We start from the raw sequence: 8,645 nt of genomic DNA on the forward strand, positions 1-8,645 counted from the left end.
CAACACAAATGAAAACTGAGTTATAACACTGTGTGCAGTTCTATTACAGTTATGCTCTGAAGGGGATGAGATTTCTATCTGGCAGTTGTCCTGTGAGGATTACAGATTGGTGGGGGAAATGGGAAATTGTATAGGGAGCTTTTTCTATTCACAGTATTAAATGTAATTGACTTCCATACCTCTTTGACATTTATACTCATAATTGTCTTTTTATGGCAGAATGTCCAGCTCCACTAGCAAAGTAATAAAATAATTTAGGAACAAAGGAAGTAGAACAACTGAAAAGGAATGAAAAGATTTCCAGGCCATTTAGACCATTAATTCTTGTATAGGAACTTGTAGAGGAAAGATATGAAGGCCAAATACTGTTTCCTGCTCAAAGACCAAGAACAGGCTGTGTATGAGGGAGGCTTACAGGAATTCAAGTCCTTTCCCTTCAGACCACTGAGCAGCAACAAAATCATCATGTGGCTTCTAAACCATTCTGAAAGCAGCAGTAGCTCGAAGGTAATCTGCATAACTGTGAATCAGTTGGTTCTGCTCCACAAGGAAAACACTTTCACATTAGCATGTTGGGACTCTCTCACCAAAAGTGTGCTCTACAGCATGCAGGGAGGGTGGGCTCACCTGCAGGGCGTCCCATAATTCTGCTCTGCGTATCCAGTACACAGCAGATGGGTTCTGCTGCCCACAAGGTCCCATCCCCCCAACCACACTGCTGAGTGTTGGAGTGAGGGGTTGGCCTACTGACCAGGTAATCACTTGAAAGTAAGAAGTAGGAAATAAAAAGTATCACTCTAAGATATCTGAAATGCTGAGGAAAAAAGATTAACACACCAATAACAGAAGAGGAATTTAGGATGAAAGGAGTAATAACACAGTAGAAAAAAATTAATGTAATAACCATTACTGTAACAGGGCAAGAAGAAACCACCCAATTTTCTCACTCCAGCAAAGAATTTGAGCCAGAAAGTTGTTAATCATAACTGGACACTTTCCCTGCTGTTATATGGAATTGTTTTAAACACTTTCTGGTTCAAATGAAGTTACATCTAGAGATTTATGTAATGTGCCAACTGGAGTTTGCAGTTCAAATGTTCTTTTAAGAGGCCTTGTAGTACTTCTTACTTGGGCAAAATTCCCAGTGAAGTCAATAGGAATAAAGGCTGCAGTTCTAGCCTAGAGTGGCCACTTTTATCTCTGGTGTAAGTCCAGTGATTTGAGTGGAGTTACAGCAGGTATGAATCTGACCTAAGCTGCTCAGTAACTTTAATAAACTGGTTTGAGAGAGAATATTCTGCTTATTTGAGGGTGACCTTAGCTGTTCATTTCTCAGCTAACCCCAACAAATGGAAATGAGAAAGTAGAACTTGCAATCAATTAAGCAAATCAGAAGCAAGACTGAAAAGAAACCTAATAAACATATGACTGCCTCCCACCTAAACCTATTTCATTTCAGACTTACTGTAAGTTGATTAGGCCAATGTGAATGTGCAAGATATCAATAGCAAATTAAAGGGCTGTTTTGGAGAAGCAGGAAAATCACATACAAAATAAGTGTTTCAGTGCTACAGATAAGCACTGTTGACAGAAAGCTTTGCTTGCCCTGATTCAGAAGCTTTAAATCCAAGAGATGTGCTGACTCAGCACTACAGGAACAGTTTACTAGGAAATTTATCTATACTATATTTGTTTTGTAACTCAAGCCACTAGCCTATTGTATTGATGCTTTTTTATAATGTATTCCATTTCACAGTATTCTAATCCCTTCACTTTCACCATAGAACTGACTTTCTTTTCTTACATGCTTTTTAAATGTATTAAGGTTAGTAATGATGATTAGAATTTGTGTACCCAAGTTTCTAACACTTTTTTTTATCCCTATTCCTGCCTCTTGCTGCTCTTTATTTTTTCAGTGTAGATGGAGATAAAGTGCACAAATAGTAGACTCTTTGATGGCTTTATGGGTGCCCTGGATTCACAGATGTGCTCTGAATTGAATATATTACAGGTTTTCTTGCAGTGGGATGTCTTTCCAGCCTGAAAACTATTTTATAATAATATAACTGGTTCCTGCTAGCCCTAAATTGTTCTATTCTTCCTCTTGTTATCTGTCTTGGCCAAAAAGTCTGGAATAATCCTTTGAAATAAATTATCTACAGACAGGCCCACTTAATATAAACTCGCTTAGGTGAATAGTAGTTATTTCTATTGGACTGAAAGTCCCAGGAAGATCTGGAGCCCATTTGTTCTAACCCCTTTGTAAATTATTTTTTTATTTCTTTCTGCATAGCCCTCTTTCTATGACAGACCAGAGAGTGGCTATGAAGGGGAGACTGGAGAGTTGCCAGTGAAACTTCAGCCATTGCTGCAGCCCAACATCAGAATAGCTTCACATTCTGCCTCCTTGGTTGTGCAGGATTCCTTCCTATAACCTTAGCGATACCCCAGTCACAGCTGGTTTAATTCCCCTTTGCATGAGAAAAGGGGATTTACCCCATGAGTTAGACAGAAAATCTGTTTTAATGGGAATGTTTTTGATTGCATTGATTTAGAGGAAACCTGTTCATCTGTTAGAAATAGACATTAGCTGTCAATTGAAATTCACCGTCTTTCAGCTCTAAAAGTGATGTAATTGAAAGCCCATGATGGTACACTGGGTTTAAATACAAAACTGTAAAAGCAGTTTTTGTTTAAAAATTCAGTTTAATATGTGCCTAACGATATGGAAAAAATGGCCTGGATCGGAATGGAAACATGGTCTTAATCTTGAGCATTAATGATTTAAATAGATACCTCAGCTGTCATGATCTCATATTCAGCTCAAGCTGGTCAGATAGCTTGACAAATCCTATGTAATGGAAAACAATGTCATGGCAAACTGATGTTGACAGTTAGTGGGAATTATCTGGAAATCACCAAGGCCTGTCATTTACCATTATTACAGAACTTTAACCATTAATGACAGAAAAGACTATAATGTCATCAAACCCATTCCCTTGATGGAGGGTTGGTTCTCTATAGCCACTAGTCTATTATATGCAGAGTATCTTCTAGTGTGCCAGAGTGTGTATTTGAGTTGCTATATTAAGAAAACATGAAATAAAGGGATACTCCCTTTATTTTTCTCTAAACCACTTCCCCACCCCTTCAGAATTTCACTCTTTTTTCCCCTAATGATTAACATCATATGCAGGACTTACTCTTGTGTGCTCCAGTATTGGCCACTATAATACAGTTAAGGTTGCGAAGGTAATTTGCATGATATGATCCACTGTTTTCATAGGCTTGTATATTTCTGAAATGTATACCATAAAACATACAGGCTAGGCAATACTGCCAAGTTAACATTACTTGATGTCTGTGGAGTGGGAATGTCTGTATTTGTCGGTGCAGAGGTGAGCACAATGATGCCCTGGTCTCTGACTGGGGCCCTTAGTCGTACTGCAATATAAGCAAAAAACCATTCATACCTTATTTTTTCTTATTTTTTGTAGTAATAATAATATAACAGCAACTATCAACAGATTGTTCAGTCTTCTAACTGCTGCATTATTGAGGGTAGCCAAGTGGGGGGGACATGTATTGTTGGTAGATAGGCCTACTGTCTTATCATGGTCTAAGTGCACGACCACTGAGAATCAGTAGTTTTCCGAGACTTAACTGCCTTGAGTCAGTTAAACAAAACTTTTAAGATCATCTACATTAGTGCCTTCTGGCCACTCCCAATAATAGCATATCCCCTTCTAAGAGAAACAAAAGAAAACATACCAGTTTACTGTTACTGTAGACTTGAAATTTGTTCTAACTAAATATTGAGGACATTGCTATTTAACTTCATACAGCATTATTCAAATGCTAACTTCTTACACATGAACTTAGAATTTATAGAATAAACATTTCAAATGGCTTTCAAACCAGGTCAGCACTGATACCATTAATAATTGTGTGTTTGGGGTTTCTCTGAATTCTGGCCACACAGCTTTAGGCTTGGTCAAAGGTATTGTGGAAGATGCAAGGGACCTTCCCATCCCATGCTACCCTGGAAGGGGTTGAGAACAGTGACAGTCCCTGCTCTCCCACTTGAGGTGCCAGCCATCTCAAAGGGGGCAGAGAGGAGGAGATACCATAGCACTGCCTCCATCTACATTGGCCAGTGGCAGGCCATGGATGGAAGTTCATAAGTAAAATACTAAACTAATGTAGTCTAGGCAAGGCTATTCTTGCCATATTCCTTACTCTCCGTCTCATGAGAGTTTCAGGTATCAGATAACTGTGAGGTTAGGATAAGAATCTGAGCTATGTGGCGCTTACTTGGATCAAACCTTCTGAACCTTTTGAGGGTCGCCTTTGAAAACATGTTGCATTGGACCATGCTTTTCCTTCTGCAAAAGGCACAGAATCAAAGATTCTTCTTTTTGGAAAGCAGTCTTTCATGCTGCCCTGAATGAGGCTATAGACACTTCTCTGAGATGGGATTACTGGGAATCGTTATCTCTGATTCCTTATTGTGGGCACGTCCCATGGTCCTCAGACTTTCACTATGTACCTTACGTACTGCAATCAGCCTTTTTATCAACATCTAAGGAGTATTTTCTTTGATCAAATATCCCAGGTCAAGTATCTTTTGCCTTCTCTCTCTCATTGCATGTGAGAAGATAATTTACCTCATCTGAAATAATGGACTGTAGTACAATATCCCAAAGAAACAAGCTAATAGCAAAAACTGCTGAAATGTCTTAAATAAGATGTTTGATTTAATTTTGATTTTTTTCCCCCTAATTTTTTTAAAAGTACAAGGAAAAAAAAATACATAGGTGCAAGACTCCCCAGCATCAACTAATTCAGCTCAAATCCCTTGAAATAGAAGAGAACTTGATAATCGTTTTCTTAAATTTCTGCCTCTCTCAGGTTGTCAGAGTGCTTGTTTGACCCTGACGTTGGAGTTTGTCAGAGCTCCAGGTCCTGGTGTCAATGAGCAGCTGTACACCTTCCCTCCCTGTGTTTCTCAGGTCTGGCAATTCTAGTAAGGTATCTTTGAAGTGGATTGGTCCTAGCTTGCATCCACTTATGAGCTATGGAATCATGGGTTGCAATTGCATAAACACACTATTGGACAGATGTAATATCTTGGCAGTGCTTTAATCTCTTGCAATTTTATTCACTTATGTACATCTCTGCTTACCTTGACTAAACAGGTGATTGTCTTTTAATTTTAACTGCTCCTTAAACTTGCATATACTGCTACCTGCACCTATTTTCTTGTAATGGTCTGGTGCTTTAAAACAGCCTTTTTTTGTCTCTGACAAATGTGACTGTTTCAAGTCAGGTTAACATTCTTACCCCCAGCCCTAGGGTAGCTCTGCATCCTCTGATTCAATTGTTAGACTATGGGTCAGTTTCTCTTAACGATAACCTTGAAATCACTAAACAGTGTATTGCAAGGAAGTATGTTCAGTAATTTTCAATAATACTAATTTATAGCAAATTTGGTTTCTTGATATCTGGTGTGCCATCTATCAGACATCTGTGTTTTGTTTGTTTGCATTGGCTTTTCAGTATACAATCAAAAGAAGCGGGAAGAGCTCCCTTTGAAAGAGGAGAAAGAAGGCAGACAGAAAGGAGAGGAAGTATTATGGGATGTTGGGGGGAGGGGGAAGTGCTGTCTTTGAAAGATAGATTAGGTGCAAGACTTTTTCCTTTGTGTAATCTCTTACATTTGTTGAGGCAATTATCTCAGATGGATATAATTAAGGCCAAATTTTCAATGGATCTCTAAAAATGACACATTTGCACATGAGAAAATGGGCAATTCCATGTGAGAAACAAGCAGTGAATGTGTAATTACTTGTTTTATGCATGCAAATACACAGTTTTGAGGCCCACTGAAAATTTGACTTTATACAGGCAGCAGAATAAATAGCTGACTTGGTAATAAACATGCCCTTTAAAAATGTGCACAACTAAGTGAGACTGCTATTATGCAGCCCCTTTTAAATATATCCTGTCTTTCTCTATTATGTTGTTTCAATCCCATAAGAATGTTACAAAAAGTAATGGTTTCTCTGCTCCATTGAACTGTGTTTTCAGCTGTAAACTAGAATTATAAAAGATGCATATTAATTAATTATTAAAATGTATTTTCCATGGGGCTTCTCCTAATCTTTCTGCAGTGCAATTAGGTGTGGTCTTCATTGTGTTACCATCTTGCAGTATTAAACACATATATTTTCCTATTCCTTTTTCTGTATGTGTAGCTACATAAAACTCAAAGAACTCGGTTTCTTGCATGTATTGCGGTTATCCGTCAAGATGGTCCACAGCTCTCTACTGTGAGGAGGGGATCAAACAAAAATAAAATTACAGGAAACCCAATAGAATTCCTTCTTACTGCACATCCACTTGTGGAGGGCCCTGGCATTATTCTTTTCCATTAATTTCCTAGCCATTTTGCTCACTCTGCCTCTGATCTCACATGTGGGAATCACTCCAGTACTTAGAGACTGTATCAGAGTCATTCTGTAATGAAACAAAATAACGGAAAATTTTGAATTTTATACTGTGTCCCCAAACTACAAGAAGGTAGAGTAAGTAGATTACTGTATACTGCAGATGCAATTTATGGGGAGATAGCACTAGTAATAAAAACAAATCACACTATTTTGTGAGTAGTGGCTGTACCTAATTAGCTGCAGCTACTGTACTGTTCACCTTTAAAAAAAACTATTTTTAAAAAGCCAGATCAAGGAATTACGTTATCTGTAATATCTCAGCTGACTCATGGTGGTGACATAAAAAGCTTGTTAAATCTGGCACAAATATGCTGTTATCATGCTCCTCTAATTGCAGGAATCGTTCCACCAACTTTTTTTTTACTTTCCAGGGAGACAGGTGCCTTTTATCCATTTTAGGAGGTCTCTGAATAATAAAAAGCAAGAATGATACAAATGTGATCATTACCTTTTGACATACTCCATTAGCTTCTCTGTGTTCAGCATCCATGCTGCACCACAGCATTGTTTGAAAGGTAAACCCTCTCTGTCTCTTGTGGAATAATCTTTCTTATCTAACTTTCATAATATACTAGGACACTTTTTTCCTCTTTTAAATTGAATTTAATGCTTATTAATCCTTCAAGCCCACATGGTAAGGCTACCAGCAAAGAGGCTGATTAATACCAGTTATGGTATACCTTCTACTATATGGTAACCTGTCTCCTGGAAACTGGACTGAGTTCACCATTCTCATTTTATACAGCTACACAGTTTATGTGATAAGAAATTTCAGTCAGTACCAGTGTAAGGCCTGTAGGCATAGATCTTTTTGGGCATGAGTCAATTTGCATTTGCAAAGCTTGATTTGAGTGCAAGGTGTGTGCTGGAGCTGTGGTTTTTGGGCTAGTTGAGATAAGCAGGAACACCCTGAACTGATAAGCTTGAAATGTTGATAAGATGACTGATACTGGACACTTAGTGATCAGTGTGAATACCAGTGAGACACGTACTCCCGATTTGCAGATCAATAAGGCTTAATGTGCAAGGTTTTCTATAAATATACTAGTTAGATAAAAAGCCTAAAATTAACTACAATATATCGTACTCACTAAGCCTAGAGAACTAAGCAGTCTCTCAGAAGGCTGTACACAGGAACAGCTTTCTTCAGGGGCCCCACCAAGGAGTCAATGGCTCCTCTAGTCCAACCAGCAGCACCTCCTGTTGATGGAGCACACCCCTTGTCTAAATAGTGACTTCTTATACCCTTCCATAAACAGCTTTTACTTAATTACCTCTATATTCATTAACATATATGCTAATTACTTACATTGGGTTTTCACCCTTAGCTACATTCTAGTCTCACCATGACAATTGGGGTCATCAAAACAACGTCTGGTGAAAAGAGGGGTGGAGTAAAAGTATGCTCCTTGGCAATGAAACTCTGTACCCCCAGACGTTCAAGGATAACTTGTTGTTCCTATTACCGTTATCTATGTGCAGCTGCAAGCATACATGTTCTGTATTTTGTCTTATGTGAGGTGGTATGCAGAAACTGAGATGTCTACAAGATTACTCAGTAGTCCTATTCATCTCTGTCAACTGGAAGATTGTCATACTACATGGGTCTGAATAGCCAAGCAAGAAACTGAAGCTTTGCTAGGCCTGTGGGACAGTGGTGAGGCAACTCAAATTGCACTGGGCCTCCAAAGATGACGGAAGTGATTGGTCCTTGCGCAGTCAGTTAAGCAATTGGTCCTTTACGTGAGCTGTATGATGTCCAAACCAATTAGGTCTGGTCTACACTACAATGTTAGGTCAACATACACCTCTTTGCATTGATGTAGCTGTGCATATGTCTATGCTTAAATTTGTCTCCCACAGATATGTGCTCTGTTACAGTGAAAGAGTAACATCACTTCCCCAAGCAACATTGAGCCATGGTTGATGTACCTGAGATTGATGCAGCACATGTGTAGATACTGCATTACTTACATAAACCCTAACAGTCCTCCAGCAGCTGACGATGCCTGACAGTGACCGCTCTGGTCACAGTTGTGAACTCCACTGCCCAGGGGTCACAGAGACCAGAAGGCTCCTCTCCTCTTTAAAGCCCCATACATTTTTAAATGCCTTTTCCTGAATATCCCCCTT

General features: G+C 38.9%; 1 long non-coding RNA gene across 1 annotated transcript; it reads left to right on the top strand.

Annotated features, from left to right (window-relative positions):
- The first annotated feature begins 369 nt into the window (after positions 1-369).
- On the top strand, positions 370-2,539 carry LOC137166801 (uncharacterized). Its single transcript, XR_010923825.1, has 2 exons — positions 370-507; positions 2,294-2,539. It is a non-coding gene; the product is annotated as an uncharacterized lncRNA (long non-coding RNA).
- Positions 2,540-8,645: the final 6,106 nt, after the last annotated feature.

This window comes from Emydura macquarii, unplaced genomic scaffold (genome assembly GCF_026122565.2).
Source record: "Emydura macquarii macquarii isolate MOO-44397 ecotype Brisbane River unplaced genomic scaffold, CSIRO-AGI_Emac_v2 contig_2897, whole genome shotgun sequence".
NCBI classification, from domain to species: domain Eukaryota; kingdom Metazoa; phylum Chordata; order Testudines; family Chelidae; genus Emydura; species Emydura macquarii.